Source organism: Haliaeetus albicilla, chromosome 22, assembly GCF_947461875.1.
Source record: "Haliaeetus albicilla chromosome 22, bHalAlb1.1, whole genome shotgun sequence".
NCBI lineage: Eukaryota > Metazoa > Chordata > Aves > Accipitriformes > Accipitridae > Haliaeetus > Haliaeetus albicilla.
In genome coordinates, this window is record NC_091504.1 from 19,789,279 (window position 1) to 19,813,904 (window position 24,626).

General features: G+C 38.7%; 2 protein-coding genes across 10 annotated transcripts in view; one reads left to right on the forward strand and one right to left on the reverse strand.

The window, feature by feature from the left end:
• Positions 1-24,626, reverse strand: part of C22H7orf50 (chromosome 22 C7orf50 homolog) — a 133,186-nt gene that overhangs the window by 35,332 nt on the left and 73,228 nt on the right. The window lies entirely within an intron of this gene.
• GPR146 (G protein-coupled receptor 146) overlaps positions 1-24,626 on the forward strand; it is a 55,670-nt gene that overhangs the window by 1,804 nt on the left and 29,240 nt on the right. For all 3 annotated transcript variants that reach the window (XM_069810219.1, XM_069810218.1, XM_069810220.1), the window contains exon 2: positions 23,745-23,786. The gene's annotated coding sequence lies outside the window, so the exon portion shown is untranslated. The remainder of the gene's footprint in view (positions 1-23,744; positions 23,787-24,626) is intronic.

Genomic DNA, 24,626 nt, shown 5'->3' on the forward strand with positions numbered 1-24,626 from the left:
CAAGAATTTAGTACAGCAAGTGCATATGTATTTCTGCAGGTGCAATTTTGCTCTTTCTTTGGAAAATGCAGCCTTTTAAGGGTGATTTTACTATTTTCGCATCACGTGGAAATGGAAATGACCCACACACTTGAAGAGTGCCCTGGAGAACACCTCCATGGCAAAAGTAAGGGACTGTTATTTTTGCACAGAAGTTTAAGCATTTTTAAAGCATGAACTGTTCTGATCAAGCTATGAAAATAGCTAAGGCAATATTTAAATAGTAAGAAGTTTTTACGCTGATTTTATCAGTCCAGTTTTGAACTCTTCACACAAAACAGTTGCAAAATTATAGCTGAAGATGTAATTAAAGAACAATAATTTACAATAAAAAAGCAAAGGCGTGATTCATAATCGAATATGGCCCGATATGAGTTTTTGGGCATATCCACAGACCCACGATTCACCTTTTCAAAATCTGTTCCATGTTTTGCCTCCCCCTGCAGAGATCCTTTGGAGAAATGACAGCACCTTCATAGTTCAGGAATCACAGCAATCACTCCCACACCAATCAACAAGTCTGTTTTGCACTGCTCTTGAAGCTAAATTTAACCTTATGCAGAGGAACTCACTGAAGCCTTTACTTAAAATTTCAAACAAGGAAAGCTTAGGTGGGACTTAGACAATGCATATCATTTGTACCAATGTTCTCAAGCTCAAATGATACTCCTCCCCATTACTCCCTCAGCAGAAAATATAAATATTATCTTTAAAGCAGAGTGCAGGGTATTTTAGTTCATAGTAATGCATTTTTCAGAAGCTAAGCAGTATGAGTTTCCACAGTATTTACTGTTAATGGAACGTGTTCTTTTCAAACACACAACATCGAAAAAAAAATATTTTCTCATTCAGAAGTTTTGACCAAATACAGATATTCTAGCAGTCACACCACAAGGCAAGACTTGTCAGAGATTTTCAGTTACACCGATGTTATTAAAGCAGACGCCCTGAACAGTGACCCAGTCCTTCAGCCTCTTCCTTTAGAGTATGGAGATCTGGAAGAATCCCATGTTGCTTTGCTGAGTTGGATACAACAAAACAGAACTAATGGGAACCTATTTCTTACATTTCCACTAGTCTTGAGAGTCCCATATCATCAGGAGTACTTCATCCTCAACAACACATCACATCTTCACCATAGTCAAGAGTTCCTAATAGTTCATGCCAATTGTCCTTCCAGCAATATACGTTGGTAAAAGAGCTTTTTGAAAACGGTATATAAGGTTTTGTAACAGTTAGCAAAGTAGATGAAATGATTCTAAAGGTGGAAGGACAAACATTTGTTTTAATCTCGCCCATCTAAATCTTTATGAAAGGAAAGATCTGGGATTCTACAAAACAAGTGGAATGGCTATTCAAAAAATGCTGAAATTCAACAATAGAAGTGCAAACATCAGGGTCTGCTGAACACCTGGATAGCCCATCTTGGGTGAAACACAATACTTGTGTCTGCACTGGTGGAAAAAGCGTTGCCATCCCTTTCCAATGAACGTGATCTGACACTTCTTGAATACTCTAAAGCTTCCAAGGTATCTCCTTTCTTATTTACACCAGTGGTTCATGTTCACAGTACTGGATTAATTCAGCTGCATATATTTAGTTTGCTGAAATTGACAGTTTCTCTGCAACATACCCATTCTGACTCAAAAATGGAACACAATTAAGCATACAGTTGGAGAAGGTACATTTTTCCCCATCTATGGGAAAGACTAGAGAAGCAGAAGACTAATTATTAAATGAAAAAAATAAATGGTTATCAATCCCTAGGAAAGGTGGCTTTCCTTACAATTCAAACAGGAATCCTTATGTTTGACTTAGGAAGACATTTTTTGTTAAAAACAAAAAAGCCATCAAAACCTGTAGAAAAACTTCAGACCTCTTTACCAAGAAGTTGTCATTAGCTCCAGAGTTCAACAGGATGTATATCTAGAGGGAATTAATGTCCTGGTGTATATACACTCTACTTTCAAACCCTCTGTATTCTCCGAGACCTCAACAAAACTTCTATTCATTAATTTATTATTAAATAAAACTAGCATCACTTGTAGTTTGCTATACTAAGATCTTTTAAAAAAACTAGCTAAATATTCCAGAATGTATTTCATACATACATTTATATACACTCAACTGCACACACACATGTATGCAGGAACATGGAATTTTCAATTTGTGATGAACAAGACCCAAAAGGAGACACTCAATAAAAGGGAGTGGGCAGGATTAATTTCTTTAGCAGAATGTGTTCATGATTCAGCGATCCTAAAATAGGCAACCACAGCAACACCCAGAACACAGGCAGGACCTCAACTGTCCTGCACGTTCATACCATGACAAATGAGCATAAGGGTATCAACAACCTCAACTCATGGTTTGCCACTTGATTTGCCTTACAATAGGATAAATGGTTTGGGAGACAGAGAACTGGACCCTAAGTTTGGTTATGAAAAGAGAGACATCTTAACACAAAATAAGGAATGAATATGATGGACATTACAGATTTTTGCATTTGACTTTATGCCCAGTGATAACCAGAGATGGGTGACTTAGACTGTGACAGTTAATTTCTGTGAAATGATTATTCTTGTAAATATATGTAATTTCCATGAATAGACCTTTGAACACCTGTATGCAGAATCTGAACCTGTTTCAAGAAACTATAAAGCTCCACTTGTATGTCATGTACAGTTCAGTTCCCACTGAACATCTTATCCTAAGGAGTTTTATCTCAAGGAGGAAGGTAAAGGAATAAAGTTTCTAAGAGTTGGCACAAATTACACAATCTAGCTTTCCTTCAGGTCTGCTTGCTGTTCTTCCGATCACAATGATCAAGTGCAAGTAGTACTGTCTCATTAAACATGACTGGTAGGAAGAAAGAATTTGAATATATTGTTTGTCAGTTTGAAATGGTCTCCTGAAAGCGCCTTAAGAAAATGTCATCCATATTTTCATCATTTTGAAAGTCGCTGAAATTAAAGTACAATCCATTCCCCAAATCCTATTTATTTAGCAACGCTTTACATGCTTTCTGTTCTTGTGAGCTCCCTGATAACTATACATCTATGATACTAACTCTTAAGCTCTCCAGATTTATCACACAGCCCTGGAATACTGAAATGACATCTGGTTTTTATAGCATCAGGTGTGACCTCATTATGCTTTTGTGAGGCAGAGCAGAAAATTGAAAAACAATTATGATTTAAGACCCTAAATTAAAACCTGTCGACTGTTTAGTAAAAATACTCCATAAAACCTGTTTGTATTTCAACAGACCACACTGAAGGATATCATTGTAAAAGCAGCACAAAAGACGGTGTTGGTGGTGTTTGCTTATTTTGGAATTAAGGAACATAGCAAGTTATCCTAAAATAAAATTGTATTAATCTACATTTCAATAATAAGTAGCTTACACATATCTATAAAATACATAGTATAATTTACATGGATTGAATTTACAACTCGTGTTAGTTTCAAAGTCAAGTTTACATGCAGAAGTTACATTTTACATCTTTGACAAACCAAGTATAAACACAACAGAAAATGGCAGTTGGCCACATGATTTTAAAGTTAAGTATAAAATAGAATGGATAATTACAGATGGAATAACATGTAAAATACAAAAAAGAACGGACCAACAGACTAACAGGAGGATTAAGTTTATCACATACCTGTTCTGTTATCGTGTCATTTTGCAGGGATCAAAAGAAAGGAAAGTTTTAAAGTAGGAACAACAAGCAACTTCTTCATTGCACACAGGGCAGCCCAGCAAAAAGCACTGGAGATGCTCATTAGAAAATGCAGACCGCCAAAGGTAAATGTTTGAATTGTTAGTGAAAGAAGAGTCAAGATTTCCATAGCACATCCAGGATAATGGTTAGGGTGGGAACAGATTGCAAAGCTTTCAAAGTGAAGGAGTTTATGCTTGGCAGAAGGAAAAGAGACCAAAGGAAGAGAGAGATTAATAGCAAATGGAAGGTCCATCTCAAGGGAGATTCTGATCTTCAGGAAATTTTTAAATACTTTTAACTGGTCTGGAAAAAAGCCAAGACATCAGAATTCTTTTTTGAATGGCAACAGAAAAGCTTTATATTTTTTTTTACTTGCCAACAATACAACTTACTTTGAAACAGAAAAATCAAAGTAAAACCAAAATTAAAATGAAGATTCTACCTTAACATGAGATGTTCCGGTATTATGAACGTGAAATGAGAAAGCAGATGTCACACTTCTCTGTTGAAGATTAAATTTAAAGTCAAGATGTCTCCTAAAACACTTTACATAAAATTGCAATCTCCAAAAGAAAAAAAAAACACAAAACACACAAGTTTGACAAAGAAATTTTCTCATTTTTTCCTTTTCTTTTTTTAAACTTTGTTTAGAAATGAGTACTTTCCCTTGGAATACTGGGAGCTAAAATCATACTGGAATGTCATAAGGTAGAAATGGAGAGACAACCTCCTCCCAGTGATGCAGGCAGCATAGTTACTGAAATGTGAAGTCAAGGAGAATAGGGAACACTGGAAAAGTTAGAGAAGCCAGGAAAATCAGCACCTATTTTTCTTTCAAGATAGCAAAGACAAAACACTGTAGTTCCTGCACAGGATTCTGCCAGATTCTCTGAATGAACTCTTCATTTATTTAATGCTTTCATAAAATCTGTCATTGACCCTTAAAAACTTCTATTAATTGACTCAAAAAATTCTAAAGCAGTTTTGAAGCACTGACTTATCTCCCACTGTACATGACCAACCAGGCATCCAGTAACAATAAGAGGTAATTCATGATTAATTCCAACTTTCAAGTTATAAGCAGGAGCATGATTCATACTTTTCCTGGCTTTGAAAATGTTTACAGCAGTTTTTTTTTTTTTTTTTTTTACTTCTACACCCAGATCTTGCTATGATTAGACTTGGGATACAACTGGAAATGAAAGATAATAATCTGATTCTTCAAACACTCTTGACAACTTTCATGGCAGGAAGTATGCTTCATGGTGGCAGTTTTAAGCCAAACTTTGCAACTTCTCCAAAGTAACATAAATTTAAACCAATTGTGGAACTTCTCAGCTTAAAAATTTCTAGCTTTCAGGCACATGTTCAGCACAACAATATATCACAGAACAACATTTTCTCCTTTCATGCAGTATGTATTCATTTTTACATACATAAAATCAAAAAGGATTGCAGCTCCTAGAGCCTCCAACTGGATAAACATTCCCAAACTATTTTGTTTTGTAGACATTTTTGCATGTCAGCTCTTTTGCACGTTTATGTGTCTGCCCGACGTAGCTGCAATTAGCATGGCCCAACGTGGCAAACAGAGCTGCCAGCCATCGCCTCCTGCATCCCACCCAGGGGCTTCTGCGCTCCCTGTCCCTCGCAGGGAGCCCTCGGCTCAGGAAATACGGCAACAAAGCCTAAAGCGCCGTCGTGCTTGGCAACATGACAGAAAGAGTTCTTCAACAAGGTGGAAACGCTGCTCAGAGATTTAAAAAAATTTAAAAAATTAAAAAAAAATAAATAAAAAAATCAAAGAACCTTAAAGAATTAGCTACGATGCTATTCTGTCCCCAAAGGTGATACGGCTCCTCTCTCGTTCTAGATTTGTCACATCAACATTTACATAATTTGATTAAGAACTTGATATCTTAAATCCGCCATACCTTATGAACAGCAGGACTAGAAAATCTGAAACAAATACGCGAAACCACCTGGACAATACTGCAGAGTTTTCTGCACGCAGACCCAGCAGGAAGGCCACGAGAGGCGACCCTCGTGCAGAATGACGATAGACCTGGGCCCTACAACTTCCACCCAGTGTAAAGCTGAGCTTAGCTGCCAGGGGAATTCTGCAGGAGTGAAACATAGCAAGCAAAACTCCAAGTAGTAGGTAATACAGTTTGCGTAACGTTCAGCTCTCAGCTGGTAGTGATTTTAGGGAATGCGAGAGTTCAGAAAGGTACCATACTGTGTTTTAACTATGGTAATCAACATAACTAACAGTTCTGGTCTATGCTTTCTAAAGCTTAGATGTACGATACAACCCTAGTTGCAGTCAGGCCTTCTAATTTTCATATGTTTTTATGCATCAGCAGAGCCTTCTACTCCTACACTGCTAGGCTAGCCTTGGCCAAGGGCGAGATGTTGTGGTTGGCAGATCTTATACATTCGTTTATCTAATGACTAATCTGAGATGCAATTTCATAATTACTGTGAAGATTCCTGCTGCTCTAAAGAAGGCCATGGGACTTACTCTAATGACCAGCCCAAAGAAGAATGGTGATATATACGGGAGAATTCAAACGGCACACAAAATAGAGCGAAAAATATAAACTCTGCATACATGAGGCCCTCACTGGCAAAATATATAGAATGTTCTTAAGTTGACAGTTTTATAACTCTAAATGGTTTCGCAAATGAAATCCAAACAAAAGAGCAGAGACGTACTCTAAATCACTCAGCAATTGCTGCTTAGAAAAACCAGCAACCACTAACTCCAGCAAACAAAAAGAGTTGCTTTAAGTAAGCTTAATGAATGGAAAAAATGTCAGCTTTTTTCTTGTTGTTCTTTCAGCTTTATTTTTCTATATTCTTGAATCTATACACGTAATGATTCAGTTCACCCTGACAAATATGGTATAACCAACTATCAATCACATCAACTTTTTATATGTTGAGAGAATTCAGATACCAAATGATAAAACGAGTTCAGGCAGAGGGCATATGTTAAGCAGCTGTGAGTCCGTTTAAGCTGTCTATACGTCTAAAAGCTTAATGCCATTACACAGAGCTCTGATTTCTTCCTTTCCCGCCTTACACTAGAATATCCACATTATATATAATAGAAATTATTAACTTACTGGAAGAAATATAGTAATACAGTGACTGTAGCAGTACAAACAATACGATTATAAATTAGATGTCGTATATTTTGCTAACAGTGAAAGACTACACAACCAAATACTTCTGTTTAGGCTCTAAGGAAAGCTTTACTTAGGAATAAAAGAATCTCAGGTAATAGTTTCAGGAGCAATTTAAACCCGCATGAGTTAGTACTGCTGCCAAAAGACACAGTCTCCATTTTCTCCCACCTCTTCCTTGGGTTGGCACAAGTGCTTGTACAGTCTTGTAAACTCATCTAGGTTAAAATTACCTCTCTATCCCCCCGCAAAGGTTACTTTAAAACCAAATCAGTTCCTTAATGCGATTCACTGTGAATATTTCTGCCAGTAAAAAGAGGAGGCGATAGAAAGGTGGAAGCAAGTGCCTGTGCAGCTTGTGGGATCCCATTTTTTGCAGCCTCTGGCTGAAGGCACCATTCCTTAAAATAAAAAAGTGTAAAATACATAGTGTAATAAATATAAGTGTAAAATACGTAATGTTGCTATGGGTATCCTACCTTTTACGTATAGGGGTGATGAACTTCAGCTTGCCAACTCTCAAATTATCACAGAACTTTTGGCATTTGCTGCTTTTCAGGAGTGCCATGCACTGCACGGTTCTGGGCTTTCAATTATTTCCCTCTAATTTCAAAATGACAGTAGAGGCCTAGTAAAGGCAGAAAACGATTTTTGCTGCCGAGGGCCTGAACTCAGGCTGTTCCCATGAAGCATGAGGGTACGTCAGTCACCAAGAGCCTAGTTCCGTTATCAAGACCGGTGATAACATTTCCAGTGACCTCAGGCAGAGGCTGCAAAAAACTAAGAAAAAGGAGGCAGCAGGGAGTGGGAAAGGTTTTAGTAAAAAGGAACAGGAAACTGAAGGGAGTCAGAAGAATTAGTGTTTATACATAGGAGGAACAGAAGGAGAACTGAAAGTACAAGGAGCAGGAGTATCTGGTAACTGCACAGGAGGGCACTGCGGGGCAGGACGGGGGACCGCGGGGAATAGATGGGGTAACACAAGAAGCAAAACAAGGCTGACGGATGTGCTAAACCACACGAAATACCACAAAGGGGGAGTGCAGTGGAAGAAAGGGAAACCAAGGCAAAAGTAAACCCATGAGAAAAGTGGAGGACATAAAACCCTAGAGCACATAAGCAATATGACTGGAATAGCTGCTGTTCTTCTGTGTTTAGAGAGATGGTCAAGAGTAAAAATGGCATCTCCCCAAACAAAGCACAGGACAGAGCAGGTAAACAGAAACACCTCCAAATGGAGAACAGGCAGCTCTCCCTGCTCGTTGCTCAGATATGGATACTTAACATCGAGTACAGAATCTGAGAACATCACCTAGAAGGCAGCTACTATTTCTCAAAGTTAAGCAAACCAGAAAGCAAACAATGAGGTGGTATTTTTAAATGTATGATTTCCAATTTGTCATTTAACCCAAGACTACCAGTAACATACGCTTCATGTTTTTATTATTCAAAATGTGTTAGGCAAGAATCAGCCTGTTGGGGATCCAAGAGAACCATTTGCCTTCTACACAGAGGGTGAGCATTTGCCATAGGACCGTAACAGCATGGACCAAATACCTTCACTAGGTATTTGATAATTTTGATAAAGATATTTTTCTTGGAGACACAAGAAAGTAAATTTTTTAAAAAATCAACAGATAACCAGTATAGCAATTTAGAAATTTTTATAGTGTACAGAACTCACATTTTCACAACACTGAAAGTATTAGTATAAAAGAGAAGTCCCTCTCTGTTCTTCATCCTCCTTGTTCAATTATATTCTCCCTTTAGATGACATTCTCTGGCTGCTAGAGCTGTTACTCCTTGAACCTCAGTGTTTAACTGTTCAGCACATACACTGACTTCCTGCCCATCAAAAACGGAAGCATAGCCAGGAAACAAACAGCCAGGGAAACAGATAGACTAAAATTGGAGTTGTCGAGTTTTCTAGCCTTTTCAAATTATAACTGCAGTGAGAAGATGCTGGTTAGCTTCCTGCATTTTAGAATGAGCAAGAAAATCCCCTTACTACCTAGTGATCAGTGGTCAACAAACACATCAGAAGCAATTTTTTGCTTTTGTTGCAAAAATTCATGCTTTTGCTTGCTAATTCTGGGATGGGTAATGGTAGCAGTCAATTATTAAATTGCTCCAGTAGTTTAACAGATGATGACTGTGTTCAATATAAAAATTTTGCTTTTATTATTTAGCTAATTAAATAAACAAATGCTAGCAACTAATAATAACCCATACCCATAACTTTATTAAGATATCTAATTGAGAAAATATATTATCTTCACATACTGTACAAACACATGACAAGATGCGGTCAAGGCAGTTGAAGAGAGAGGAGAACAATTTGCATCACCACACTCTGTCCTGCCCTTTGCATTTCCTCTTGGAGTTGCATCATGTCCGAAGACATCATTCAGTTCAGCAATTACTCAAAGCAAGCAGCAGTACCCTGCTAAAAGTTAAACTCTAGCAACCTTTTAAAAAGACTTACAACTATGTAAACAGAACACACAATAATCACTGAAGTCTGTAACCTCACAGCAGACACACACTGTGATATGCTACACTACCAGCAGAACAGGGCACAGAAATCCTAAGAATCAACTGAGAATTTGAAATCTTACTGCAAAAACTTTAATTTGGTCTACTTAAAACTCTTAGTCATGGGAAGCATGAAAAAATGTCTTTTACATGCCTATGTGTCTCTGAGTACACTCACATTATTGGCTACTTAGTACGAAGTCTTACACTACCGGTGCGGAAAAGGAGTTCACACCTTCTACTTCAAGAACAGGAAGAGAAATGGTATCTAATACTAACAATTTAAATACTACCAGGATCTTGAAGCACAGCCATTGAAATAGAAGGTAACGAGACAACTAGATCCAACACCCCTCTAAAAAAACGATATGGAGATTTTCCACCTGGGAACTGCTCTTATTTAGCGTCAGGACAGAAGACTGCTCTGCCTTCTTAAAACCACCCACTTAGAAATGTGTTTATCTCAAAATCAATTTGATGTTCAACTATGAAGTTATCTTTTTGCCAAAAATATATAGCTAATATAAAAGTAACTCAGCGAATCAGTGTATCTACAGTAGAAGTAATAACTTAAATTTGACACACTGATGTGCCTTCCTCATACGCAAAAGGGTAAAAGAAAATGAGTAAGAACTTCCATAGTTTAGTTGTTTTATGCAGAACTTCAAAAAAAAAAGAAAAATCAGTAAACAAGCTAGTTTGGCAATTTTATTCACCTTTGCTATAAAATTGCTCCATCTTACACCTTTGTTTTCTCATTTAATGTTACATATAGGCATATGAAACTGATTTCACCCAATACTGACGGACTAACAAAACATTGTCATTTTAACTATTCTTTAAATTTTCAGTTCCTTCAGAAAGAAATTTCCACATTACCAGCATTAGACAGCACTACAATTTGACTGGCCTTTCCCTAGTGAAACTACTAGAATTTAACCATAAACCTGTGCTATTTAACATGAATGCAGAAGGGTCTTTTATTTTGACCAAAGTACTTAGGGTCATTGGTACAGAAGTAATGACACAGAAAAGTGTTCAGGTACAAAATGTCTAATTCTTCAAACATTAGGTTAATTTGTTTTCTAAACCTAAACCAATATTTGATCAGTTGAGCAAATATTTGAAATGCATTTGACTAGTTATCTATTTAGAAAGAGAACACATTTATTTAAAATTAATTTTTCCCCTTCAGTCACCATAGAACAAAAGTTAGATCGAGCTCACCAAATTTTAAGATTATTTCACCTGGTCTCAGATTAGACTCCTCCTAACAGATTATTGTTGTAAGGACACTAGTGGGAAATGAGAAATGCTTTAGGAATAGGAGTGCTTTAATAGGCAAGAACAGATATGCTGTAAGAACTGATATTGCAAAACACTCTTCATCTACTACTTAAATAACCAAGGCTTAGTTTTACCCTTAATTTAGGTACTAGTTTTACCCCTGAATTAGGTATTAAGTATGAGCTGTTCTTCATGATGAATTCTGCTGTAAAAGTAACATCTGGAGGAATCATGATGTCTTCCAGTCATGACCACAAGTAAAATCTGTCCTTTTGTTTAAAAGAAACGCTCAGCCTCTATGCTCCTTGTAATTCCCCTCCAAGCACATCCATGATATTCTTACACGTTTCAGGTTGTCTCCACCTGTGCAGCTGATCTCCTTCCCCTCGTGTCAGGGCAAAGTTCAGTATCCCAAGAACAAAAAATTAAATTTGGTCTCAGACCAATTCTTGGGATAGAGTTTTACATTGCAACGAGATTTCATTAAAGACAGTTTCGATAATAGTTGTGTGAAGGTGAGACATTAAGTGGGGAATTTGAGCAAGGGGCGTGCAGAAATCAGGATCCTGTCCCCACTCCTGGTCCAGCAGTGCTGGCTGCAGGCGAGATGGCTTTCTCCAGCTGGGTGTGGAATGCCTCCCAGAGCGGAGAGATTCCTCGGGCAATGTGCTCTGGTGCTTAATTACAGTGAAAAATGTTTTCCTCATATTCAGATGTAGTGCCCTGTTTCATTTTATGACCACTTCTCATTCTCCCGCTGTGCATCTCAGCAAGGAGCCTGGCTCCAGCGTCTTGGTGACCTCCTCCTAGGGAGGGGATTTGGCCCAAGTAGAAAAGGAATTATACATCAGTTATTACGTTACTATTCTACCAGACATTTTTTATCCATAATATTTAAATATCCTTTTCAACAATACAGTACTCAACAAGTAAATACTTTAAGCGCAAATCTATAACGTTTCCACAAAAAAATTAAAGATGCAATTAACACCACGCAGCTCAGGTACTCCTGAGCTGATATACGCTACTACTTGCTAAATTTTGAACCAGAGAACACCCATCCTTACTGCAGTGGAATACATCACTATACCATTTAGGTGAAAGGAAGAAACATTTGACAGTAGAAACATTCATATTAAAATCTATGCAAAATTTCTGACAGGCTGCAAAACACAAAGTCTAAAGAAGCAAAAAGCATAATCATCTCAAGGTTTATCTTCAGTTTAAAACTGGAAGCATGATCAAAAGACTGAAAAAGAGCTGTTACTTCCAAATGAATAAACTGTTCAGCCTATAAATTTATTAGAAATAAAAGCAGAAAAATAACTTTCTAATACAGTTCCTCTTACATGCAATTGTCAAGTTTTTTAAGCATTTTTATCTGTTCAAAGAGTAGATCTACTGCCAAACTGTTTGTGTATTTTGCCTTTTAAGTAAAAAAACTACTTTCAATCCCACACTGAGAGGTGTCAGAAACATAAAAGAGCACACAGACCTCTAACGGCTTCTGAAATCTTTCACCCATAACAAATGCCTTAAAACTTTCATTGCTTTCTTTTTAGCTTTTTAGAATAAGGTTTGTATTTGGATTTCAATCAAATTAGGCTTAATGTTCCTGGTACTGTAATAATTTCAACTATTAATAATTTTCATAATTCTGTCAGAAAAATGTTAATCATCTGTCTTCCTTACAAAGTTACATGGTTACAATAGGACACCAACTGTAGGTTCTCTGAAATACTTCAAAAGTTACACTGACAGAGATGCCATTTGTGAATTCTGCTTTAGCATATGTTCAGTATATAAAGTTATTTAAGTGCTGTACAATAAATAATCCAGCAACATATGCTTTCAACACATTTGCAAGTAAAGTCATAAAAACAGTCTTGTTTTGGCCAAAGTGCAAAAATTTACATGCAACAAACGTTGCAAATGGGAAGCTGCAAAATCCACTACAAAGATAGAAAATTTTGTAGCATTTTTGTGGCTCTGGAGCGATAATCAGAATTTAAAAAACTAGACCATGAAATACCTAACTTGCTTGGTTAGCAGGGTCCTTTGTAGCTGGGTCTCCATCTCACATGCTCGTCTGTACATGACGGCCAGCAGCACGAGGAGTAAGCCACAGCAGCACTTCAGTGCCTTCATTAATGCAGAATCCAGAATACAAAGGGCTCCATAAAAAGTGGAGAGGAAAGTGGATTTATGGTATTGGTACAGGCAATACATTTTAAAGAGCTGTAGTGGCTCCACAGTAATTAACAACTTCTTGGGATAATTGTTCACAGAGTATTTGGCGTGCGGTGACTCTCAGGCAGCGATCCTGCAGAAATGAGTAATTAGAAACTATTACAATAGACTAAAATGGCTTTGCCAGAACAAGCGTTGGACGTAGCATCGTCCTTCAGGAAGAAATGATGGGTGAAGGCATAATCTGCACTCCCACCAGTTCTTCTGTAAACTCTTCGATGGAGATACCTTTGACAAAGCTGCAAATATTCTTCCAATGCTCATGGGAGCGCTCCGGTCTGCACAGACGTGCCTGGTCGGTTCTGTAGTTGGTTGGTTGTTTCATATCCACGTCCAGCAGGGCAGGTCCCACCGAGGGTGGGAAGATCTCCAGGGTTAGTGCTAGGAACACTGCTCCTGGCACGCGATGTACCACAGGGCTTCTCGGTGTCTTTCACTAAGAGCAGTACTGTTCCGTTCTGGTAGCGCTGAGTATCGCTATACTGGCTGGTTTGATGCTAGCGTTTTGTGTGATGCCTGGGTCATTTGAGAAGCTTTTGGTATGAGATGTCAGCTGGATCACTGCATTAAGGCTTTCCATTTTTGTCTACTGAAGGAAGAGGTGTCCCTCCAGTCGCCCAAGGCCAGTGCTCCCTTCTTCTCAGCTTTTCAGTGAAGTAAATTGAGGAGGGGGAAGAGGTAAAAATACATGGAAAACTTGTAATGATAATTCAGTTTTGAATGCTCATACAGCTCACATGGCTGACATAAAATCACTCACAGTTGTGAGTAATTAAAAACTGTAACTCAACAAATAAAAAGCGTTTGTTGGCAAAACCACAATTGGATCTTCCCTTGCAGTTTGTAAAACTGTCTAGTAAGGTCTGAACTTCTATATTTGCTCATATTATATCTGAAGGCATCACAGTTCAAATGGTTTCCTCATTAAAGATAGCAGGGACCGAAAAGAAATGAGTCTCTCCCAAGCTGTAGAATCATTGCATGTTCAGCACTGAATCACTACAGAACCCTTTAACAGGAACGTTATTGAAATGCTACGTCTAATGCAGATACCAAAACTAAACTATACTTGCTGTGCCGTGCCTAAAAACTGCAACAAATGAAACAAAAGAATTCATATGCTCTACAAAGAGGATCTCTGAAGGGCACTTTTACCCTGGGAGCCAGCTTATCAAATACTGTTCCAGTCTGGAAGTTCAGGAAGGAAAGGAAACATTAGCATTTTTCTGCTTTAAGAAAGAAGGGCAAAACAAAAATCTTTGAATACAAGTCCCTTTCTCAGCACCGGATTCATTATACCAAGTCACCATAAACCCATATATTGCTGGTTACTGAAACACTGGTGGGTTAATATAGGGGGAAAAAATGCACTAAGGAAGTCAGAGTTTATCCATACTGTTTTTACAATGTGGATGACATAATATAATGATTTGAATGTTTTCATTTTCAATATTATCTCTGATACAGTTTGTTCCTTCTGCTCTGATTTACAGTATAAAATCCCCCAAATGATAAAAATACATTTCTCTTTCAGTCTTTTTGGTTTTGCTGTATTTTTTAATTACTTTATCAGGCCTTAAATCCTAGGAATGCCCTTGCTCTGTCTGAAAGAAGAAAACTAAAATGTTGTTATGTACACATGCAAAAAGAACATTTAGTATTCAATTCTTTTAGCTGCAAAATCAAATGCACCCAATGGAACACAAAAAAAGAATCAACATCAGACATACATTTCAAACACATTACACAAGTGATCAAAGAAAAAAAGGAAGAAATCTAAAGTAAAGCAACTTGCATAACAGACTGTGCATAAACGGTTGAGTCTTTTGAGTGGGATAAATGTTTCAGACTGTACCACTAATGTGATGTTTTAATGGTGTGAGAACTATAAACAAAACTTCTTAAAGATAGATAATAAACTATGAAGTCTGCTGTACCATTTAAAGGACCAAATAAACAAATATACACCTTTCCTTTCCTGCCAAAAGTCGACATCACAGGAATCCTGGTGATGGATGCTACAGGGTTGAGAATGTTGTCACTTTTTCTGGACAATGAAATGAAACCACAGAAACCAGCAGGAGAAGCAGCCAAGTTTAGCCACCAGATTTGGGCACCACGATCCTATAAATACACACGCGGCATCTAAACAAGGCTACGATTGTCATTCCCCTTGTAAGAAAATGATTAGCTGTACTATGCTAATAATATACTCTGAAATACCGAGGAATCAGAATCGATTTTCATGTAATAATACCAGAATGTGATTCCACACTTTGGTAATAACATTCTGCTGTAAATGTGCAGCAAAGATGTGTGCAGTGAGGGCTCGGTAATACAGATCCAGAGAATTATGCAGCATCTAGTCCAATCCAGTTACCAGTGAGGGCAGGGGAGGAGGACACAGGAGGACACATACTGAGCTATGATGGCTTACGCTGATAAAGGAGCTGGCTGGAACTACTCCTTGTATGAGCTCATTACATACCGTGAGCATGATGCTATCACAGAAGTGCTTAAAATGAAAGCCGACAGCACAGATTCCTGTTATTTTGCTTGACCGGAAAAAAAAGAAATCATTTACACTGAAAGCTTTGTCTTCATTCATATCACGAAGAGTGCAATATACAATATGTTATCACAAGAAAAACATGTCACAAGAAAACCCTCTTGATTTCATTTAATTTAAAAAGAGACAGAACTGGGTCAATTTGATATACCATCATGACTCTGCTTTGTTTATCAACAAATACCACACACTACTGCCCATAATTCAATGTTAGGAGTGTATATTATCTAGCAGTTTTATAATCAAGATCATTTTTACTACTGGAAATTATATAAACTTGGACAAGGATAACATTCAACATTATCAAATGGGAGGCATCAGAGTTATGATTTCTAGGCACAAGTGGTAATTGGATTGGAAGGCAAAGTTCAAGAAAACAGTAATACTCTTGTGTATTAACAGAAGGCCTGTTCTGCTCCCTAGTGCACTACCCAAGGCCATTTCCTTCCTTAATATTAAAATTCTAATCAGCCTTCATTTCATCTACAGAAATTTATGACCTCGTTCAAGTTCTGTGTATAGCTTTAGAAACAAACAGACCTGGAATATGAGACCCAGCATGTTATAAATTCTTAATTCATCTATAAAAATCTGTACATGCACAAGTGGAGAATATTTAAAACATGCTGAGTTCCACATTGTGAATTATTGCTATAAACACTGCAAATGTCTTAGTCTCTAAATGCAGCTGTATTAATTACAGATCTGATGTTAAGATCCTAGATATCAAACACTGAGGAAACTGGGCCCACTCTAGATGAAATGAAAATGGAGAACTATCATGACAAAAAGAAATTCTTTACAAATTCATCTTAAGCAGTGCTTTCCAAACTGTGGGGCACTTGCTACAAGCAATACGCCTGTTTTTCCTAAGTGGCTTGTAAGCACTGCCAGAAAACCTGAGCACATTCTCCTAAGCACTGCTGCTGTTAAAGTCAGTGCCTTTGGCAGGACCTGTGCTTGAGGACTTGCAGAATACTGAAAAATAAGCTGTTGCTTCTCAACAGAGAAAATAGTTCGCTCATTCAAATCCTTAGCTGGTTTTTTCTTTCGCTCCCAAAGAGACACTTGCCTCTGACTTGAATATTGTATCTTAAAATTAAGCCAACAGCAAAGAAAAGGAAAAGGAAGTCTGGAGAACAGAACGAAAGTGTGTTTACTCTGCAAGGTAAATCAAGGAGATGGCTAGAAGGGCAGAATTATAAATCTAAACGCTTAAGTCTCCAAACAAAATATTAAAACATCAAGCTCAAGCTTCAAAGAGTAATAACAAACCCTGGAGGCCACAAGTCTGAATGTATGCATCTAGTCTTCACGCCTCCCCATAGCTCAATAGTAGGTATTTATGTCAAAACAAATGGGTGGGCTACTGAGAACTGTGGTGTAGCAATATCAACCACACTACTTCCTCCTCACTGCAAAATCCCATTCTTTTCTGTCGTAACAACACTTTCAGCCCACCTCCAGCTTCTCCGTTCACGAGCGCTACAGCTACAGCGCTCGGCGTGCTTTCTTCTGCCTCCCTTCTACAATCCTTACCTCTAGTCATGCTGATTACTAGTAAAAGACACAAAGACAGCTCTCTTCTCTCGCTATGCGTCCTAGTAGCAGGTTAGCTGAGAAATAACCTCACGCCATCAGGCACATGCCAGAAAGCCAGGCAATGCAGACATCCCAGCTGCAGCTTGTCAGGAGGTGGTCAAATTCAGATGGGCCAGCTGCTTGGCAAAAAAATGCCCACGTTCAAATCAGCTCGCAAGCCAGGAGGCACAAATATTCCCTTTTGGGGAGCCGCTTGGCCAGCAATGGTGCCGTTGAGCCCAGCAGCACCCGCCGGCTCTCAGGGGCTGGGAGGGTCGAGAAAGCGCTCCTCTAGCTGTCAGCTCTGCAGGTCTACCTAGAGATGTGAAACGTAAGCTCTTGTGTGTGAATGTAAATAAAGTCAGATCAGCCCACGAGGTCGGGACATTGCGCAAAATATAAAAATGGGATGGGCAAAATCCCGTTGTCAAAAAAGAATAGGCAGTGAAGTGCAAGAAACCGCTCCAGCTGGTCGTGTAGCCACTGCTAAGGAATTCAGCTCATGTCCCTGGGTCACAGCATTGCCTTCAGACACCAAAACCAGCTTTTAAATCCGGAATAGCTCCACTGTCTTAAACCAAACTCGGAACCAGTTGTGGTGGGTTGACCTTGCCAGACAAACCCAATACACCAGTGAACTGCATTACCCTGGGAGAGAGGGGAAATAAAAGGAGGAAGAAAAACCTCACTCGGTCCATGCAGTTTGGCAGCAAGCAGAACTGCCTAAATCCATCAAGTAAAACTGCATCTTAATTGTAAGGTCATTTTCAGTGTTTGAATGCAATTTCCTCAATATTTTTCCAATCCGTAAGATACGCCTGACAAATAGAAGCAACTCTGCAGATGCCTAAGACTGATCCGCCTCTGCATGTCACCTGAACAAAAATCTTGATTTGCCAAACTTAGCACCCTCTACATGCTGTACTCGCAGGTGCTGCGAGGGCTACTTGTATTTCAGATTGCAGAAGCAGTTCGCTGATTGACCAACAGCTCTAAACTATATTTGCGAAACCATCCCAGCTCTCAAACTTTCTTTTTAGTCTCTCCGAGCATTTATGAATAAATAAATAAGAAAATTCACAAAATAACCACTACAAAATGGCAATTATAAGAAGTAAAAGTAAAGAATTTAATTAGATTATGACGTTTATAAGCTTAATTGTAAAAGATTTCTACATCTTCATTTATATAACGAGTAATGACAAAAACCTCATAGGACATAATGGCAATTTAGACTGATCTTCAGGAATGGGGTACACTTGCAGACCCTCTTGGATGACTTTCCATTTTTTCTGCTATGCCTCAATTTTTTTAATAAAAGGGGGGTTTTTTTGCAAGTTTTTGGTTTTTATTTGTGGGTGTTTGGGTTTTGTTGGTTTTTTGTTTTTGGTTTTTTAAACAGGCTACAGCCATGGCAAAGACTGTTTTTCCATGTTTTTTTTTAATTTTACGTTTTTAAAGCATGCCATCAAGTATCTTCAGAAAGGATGTAGTACAGCATTTATTCTGCCTGCTTACTCTGGATTAAGTTACTCTTTAAAAAAAAAAATTAAAAAACCCCAACAAATAATGTCCTGCGCGATAAGCACATACATTTCAATGGGAGACAAAACGCCAAAAAGAACAGGGAGTTGAGAGGAGCTGACACACACTGTACAGATGAACCTAGAACTGAAAAGTTTAGTGCCATATTAAATTTGTCTGTCAGAGAAATTAAGATTTCTGTAATGCAACAAGTTACATGCAAAGGCACTAAACTGACACTAATATTTGCAGTGACTTTATTTGTGGAGAGTAGACATACAGGGCTACAACACAGTAGCAAAGGCAGCAAGCATCTGCCACTTAGAAATACCAGTTGAGTGACTACAAACCCAGCATTTGTGCAGATCTCTGTGTACTATAATCTAGCATAAAAATATTAATTGAGAAGCATATCGAGTTAGGCTTGTCAGCCTTAATATTTTCTGGTGATTTGAACAGGGCCAGAGAATAAGATAAGCATCTTTACAAATCCAGTTGGCTTTACTTCAAATCCAAAAGCTTGTTTCTAAGCTGCGCAAGAACAGGAGCCCACGTAAAATGAAATTTTGAATGCAAAGCCAACCCAGTTCTGCTCATCATCCTCTATTCTGAATCCTGTGTGCAGCAACATTTTTTTGTGAGCTCACTAACCTTCACGGAAATACTGAAAAACATGCAATTATATTTGTAAGATTTTTTTTTTTTTTCATCATAGCTACGCTTATCTTAGGGACAATCTGTATTTTTATTTTTAAAAAGTTTTGCATTTTTTAAGTTTACACTAATGAAGTATCTTCATTGGCACTGATGAGTTAAAAACAACTTCAGCTTCATTTGCAGGTTTTAGGGTTTTTTTTAATCAAGCTGGTAAGTATTCCCCATTTACCAGTGCAGATCAGCTTAATTTGCTTAGCAGCTAAAACTTGGAGCAAACAACAGTATTTTCAAAACAAATACATCAAGTTAAAGCTAGGGCAGTTGTGGTTCGTCTGAATCATATGGCTCCAGATTTCAAATCTAAGCTAAGGAAATAGAGGTTATGACATCCTGCAGCTGGGACAAGTAGTGTTCATAAAGCAATATTAAATCAAGACCACTTGGCCAGTTCAGGCAGTTGCTTGTGTGGAAGTGAAAGATCCCATGAGAGCATTAAAAAAAGAAAGGTTTTGGTGTCCTAGCCAAACCCCTCTTCCTTCATTTAGTGCTACCAGGGACTAAGTTTCTTCAGAGAAAATGACTGTGGAAGGTTGCTGCCAAGTAATTGCTACTGATTCATTTACATCCAATCGCAAAGAACAGGAATTAAACATTTTGCAAAACACACGGGCAAGTTAATTACAAAAGGTCTTCCCATACTACGCAAATGCCAAGCGACTGAGCCTGCTGCTTGGTAGGTTAGTTTTCAGAAAGATCAGTTCGGTGATTTGATTCACCACAAGGCTACGCAAACGCTAGTACCACCACAGAGGCAGATACAGCGGCAGGGAGAAGGAGCTGGGAGCTTCATCAAGGCAGCGGTACACCGGCCGGTAGCAGGGGCATACTCAGGTGAAAGTTTTCATTCAGTCTGGGAATCTCAGGACACAAAAAAGGATTGGGTCCAGTCTCCCATTCAGTATCATTTTAAGATCTATTTATGGATGCAACGGGCACTGATAAGATTCCCAAGAGTTGGCATTTTCATTTACAGCAGATGAAAAAGGTTCGATTTCTAAACTTTGTGAGACAATACTGGTGGCTGAAGTAGAGGGACCATTCACTGCTCCCTTGCATACCAGAATAACTGTGCCTGTAGCTTTTTTTTTTTTCCCTAAAGCAGGGAGGAAGCATGAACAGTAGTGCTGATTGGAGACTTTCAGGACACTATCTGGATGCCAATGTCACGCTGTGTAAACATGTGGATCCTTTAGACAATTGTTGGAAGCAGCGAATTCTAAATTTGATCTAGTGATAGGACTCACGCTGTTTGGAAAAAAAAATATGGGGTTGCGAAACCACACAAGGAAAACGTTTCAGACTTGTTAAAAAAAAAAGTACAATGTGAACAATGATGTATTGGATGGCCTGCAGATCTCGGCCTCTGGAGAGTCTTGCCAGGCAGAAAAAAAAACCACCTGAACTCTCGGCTCTCAAACTGTTAAATAAGTTTATAAAATGTATTCCAACCTGAAAGGATAAAAAACATTTTCATAGAGAAAAATTTATATTCACATGCAGAACACAAAAGATTTTTCCGTGCTAAAAGACAATCTGCAACAATGATTTATATCTTCTTCCACATTTCTAGTGCACGCTACTGCCTGAACTAATGAATCAATTTTAGTGAAGCCTGAGCTCTACGGTATCCCCAGCGATGCTAGTCCGGGGAAGGGAGTGGTAGTTAACTGCCTTCCTTTGGTTTGTGCTGGCAGTGCAATGCTTTTTTGCTTTATAGTACTTAATGGTCTAAAACACATGTTGAAATTAACTCCTTCATTAGCTATACAGCTGCTACTCCTTATCTCTTTCACTTTTCTTAATTATAGCACTGCAAAACGTTATGTTGTGATTCAGAATTATACATGATTAATACAACACGATTTATATTTGATAGAATAGAAAACACAGGCCTCATGAATAAAATTATATATTACATATGATACTTGAAAACGTACTCCGTTCTTTAAGCTACCTATGCTCATTCTGTCCATGCTACAACTTCATTTCAAACTTATTAACCAGCTTTTTATTCCCCTCAAGTTGCTTACGTTAAAAGACAAAAACCAGTAGGTTCAGCTCCCAGCAAAACTGCAAACCCACTTTAAGGCTGTCACTACAAAACTTGTTATTCATCTCCACAGGCTTATAGACGTGAAGAGCAGTGTGTATAGCTCAGCGTTTCACTTATGATTCATGTTGCGATTTAATCATTCCTGAAACATTGTTTGCTACATAAAAGAAATTGTACTCCAACGACAAGGATCGGAAAGCAAGAAAATCAGATCAATCCAGAAGAGGTACTGAATCACTAAGGAGGAAGGCAACGAGATAGACGTTATCCTTGTGAATCTGGAGGTCAGCAGAAGCAAAGCTGCTCTTGGGTGACTGCTAGGTGACCGCTGCGGACAGAACCCTTCTCCAGCCCACACCACGAGCTCCACGGCCACGCGACAGCAGTCCTCGCAACGCAGACCTCACTATCGCACCTTGCCGTGCACGTAAATAAGTTCGTGCAACCTCGCCAGCTGAATTCGACGACGATTCACGTGCCTGATTCCAGTCATAGCCATACCTACGTGGATAGGACGCCACAGACCCCAACCAAGGCGCCGAAGGACCACATTAGTCAGGAGAAGCCATCTCCCGCGGCCTGTCCCTGCGCGGCAGGAGCTCCCAAAGCTCCAGCAGGTCTTACAGCTGTTCCACAGGTGGGACTTCAGCAGTGAGAGCTATCAGCCAGTTTAACTATTTAAATCCTCCTTCCCACCTAAAAACACAGAGGACGAGAGCTACCCACATCCATTTTCTGCTCTAATGCACGGCACAGCTGTCTTAGTAGGTCCTTGAACACAACTTAAATTTCTAGGAAAGTCTAAACAGAAGACCCGCTGTTTCTTTGCGTGAATTAGTGGCACATTCATTTTTGTTCTTGAGAAGAGGGGCCAGCCACTGCAGCAGACTTTTGAGACCAGCAGAGCCGGCGATGGGCGATTTCCACCTGTGACACACCACAAACACACATTAGCCGTGGAAATCCCTGTCTCTTAAGGTCAAGACCACATAACAGTAACAGTTTGTGCTTCTATTTACTATTCTTCATCAAATTATGAGACTAAAATTGCAAGCAAAATACTGGTTGCACTGTTTATTTTTCTTGGGCCCTTAAACGCCAGCCACAATACGTGAAACAGAGGGAAAAGAGCGGCCAAGCGGAGCGGGGGAGCTGGGTGGCTCTGACCGAAACACGTGGTGGTAAAGACCAGAACCCGTGGCGACAGCAGAGAAAAGGGGAAGGAAAAACGGGCACCAGAAAGAGATCAGATCTTTTACAGACCGTTACTGCACCTCTCAATAAAACTTCAATATAAAAAGAATGAAGCGGCACAGGCTGCTATCTTAAACCATTTTTTTCCCAAATAAAGTATTCTGCTTACCTTAAAATTCAGTCATAATTAAGTACCCTTGAACTAGCTAATTTTGCTTTTTGGAGGAAAACTCATCTATTCTTAAAAGTTATCTTGCTCTCCAAATATTACTGTTCAATCATTTATCTAAGCTAAAACACTTAAACCTCTTTAATGACTATATATGTGTGTGTGTATATATTTTTTTTTTCACTCTAAGACATAGGGAAATTAGTGCTTTACTTCATTTTTCTTCTCCTTTAGATAAGTTACATCTGCATATTGAAATACTGATTACAAATTTTGAGTGGTCAGATGTATTATACTTTTCTTTTTATAATTTAATAACATATACTTGTTCCCCACAATGTGCAAAGGAGCAAATATATACTCAGTAACCAAAGTGAATTAGCATAACACAGTATGCCAAAACCACTACTTTTTACAATAACAAACCAAACTGGCATTTATCATCATATCATATTACATGACAAATAGTTCCTATCAGGACTGTTATGTGTCAGTTTTAACCCACCAAGCATGACATTTTCAATGAGGAGAAGAAAGTTATGTTTCTATTTTTAGATCAGCGTACAGCTTTTATTCAAGATCCTCAATTCACCTTCACAAATGTAAATAAAACCATCAACACCACTGTGACACATTAATTCTATCAACTTTTCAGCTACAGTCAAGTCAGTACATGCAGCAATTCAACACCAAACATCATGAACAATTATGTTATAGATTTTTCTAATCACTGGACGAAAACATTGTGTATTGTAAACGCTACACAGAGCATGATACAGTGAGACGCAAGACAAAAAAATGAAGTTATCTGTATTTATCAGAACTGATTATATTTTCTTTTAATTTCTTTCAATCACCTACAAGCAACTGTTTCACTTTTTCTTTCTTTTCTTTTCTGTTTTCCTCCCAGTGGCTCAATCTCAGACTGACATTCTCCTGGGCTGCACCTCATGTAAGTACAGCTATAGCAATACAGTGTGACCAGTATTGTATACATTTATTTCACCAATGTACAACAGTGCAAATATTTACCAAAATTGGGACTTCTAGACCTGCTATTTACTTCTGTGAAAAGGTACTGGACTACTGAATCCTCACTGAAAAGTTAGCTAAGGCAAGCAATATCTACTCCCGGATTGTCCTTCTTCTCAAAGATCACAAACTGGCCACCTAAGTAGTCTCACACAAAGATACATCCAATTTACTACGTCTTTACAGGTTGTGAAATTTGGACTTCATGGAAGAATCCCATGATTTTAAGGCGCTCCAGGGCTCCTTGCCAGGCAGGGAAACCTCTGTCATCCAGAAAAACCACAGAAACAGACTGGAGGAACATCAGCACTCGGGAGGTTTAATTGGCATTATTTCTGCAAACTGCTTGCCAATCCATGTGAGGAAGGAATCAAAGATTTTCATAGATTGACAAGGGCCGATCAGGGAGGAGGTGAAAGGCAAAGCCAACACCTAGTCAATCAGCTTGGGCTAACCCTGCAGGAAAGACGCACCTTTAACAAAGCCAAACAGATTAAAGGAGACACACACAAAACCTGGTCTTCTCTGCGTGGTCGATACCACTCATCTGAGCACTGATGATGCAAATACCGTCAATATTCTGAGGGTGTATTTTGATGCAGCCTGAAGAATGTGCTCAAGTGCAAGGGTTGGCACCTGCTCAGAGCGGTGGGGGGTAGGCGAGTTGTTCACCCCTGTCTAGTTAACGAGCAAAGGACTAGAAGCCAGGAATTATTTAAGGTTAACACCAACTCTGCCAGTACCGAGTGCTGTTCTGTTG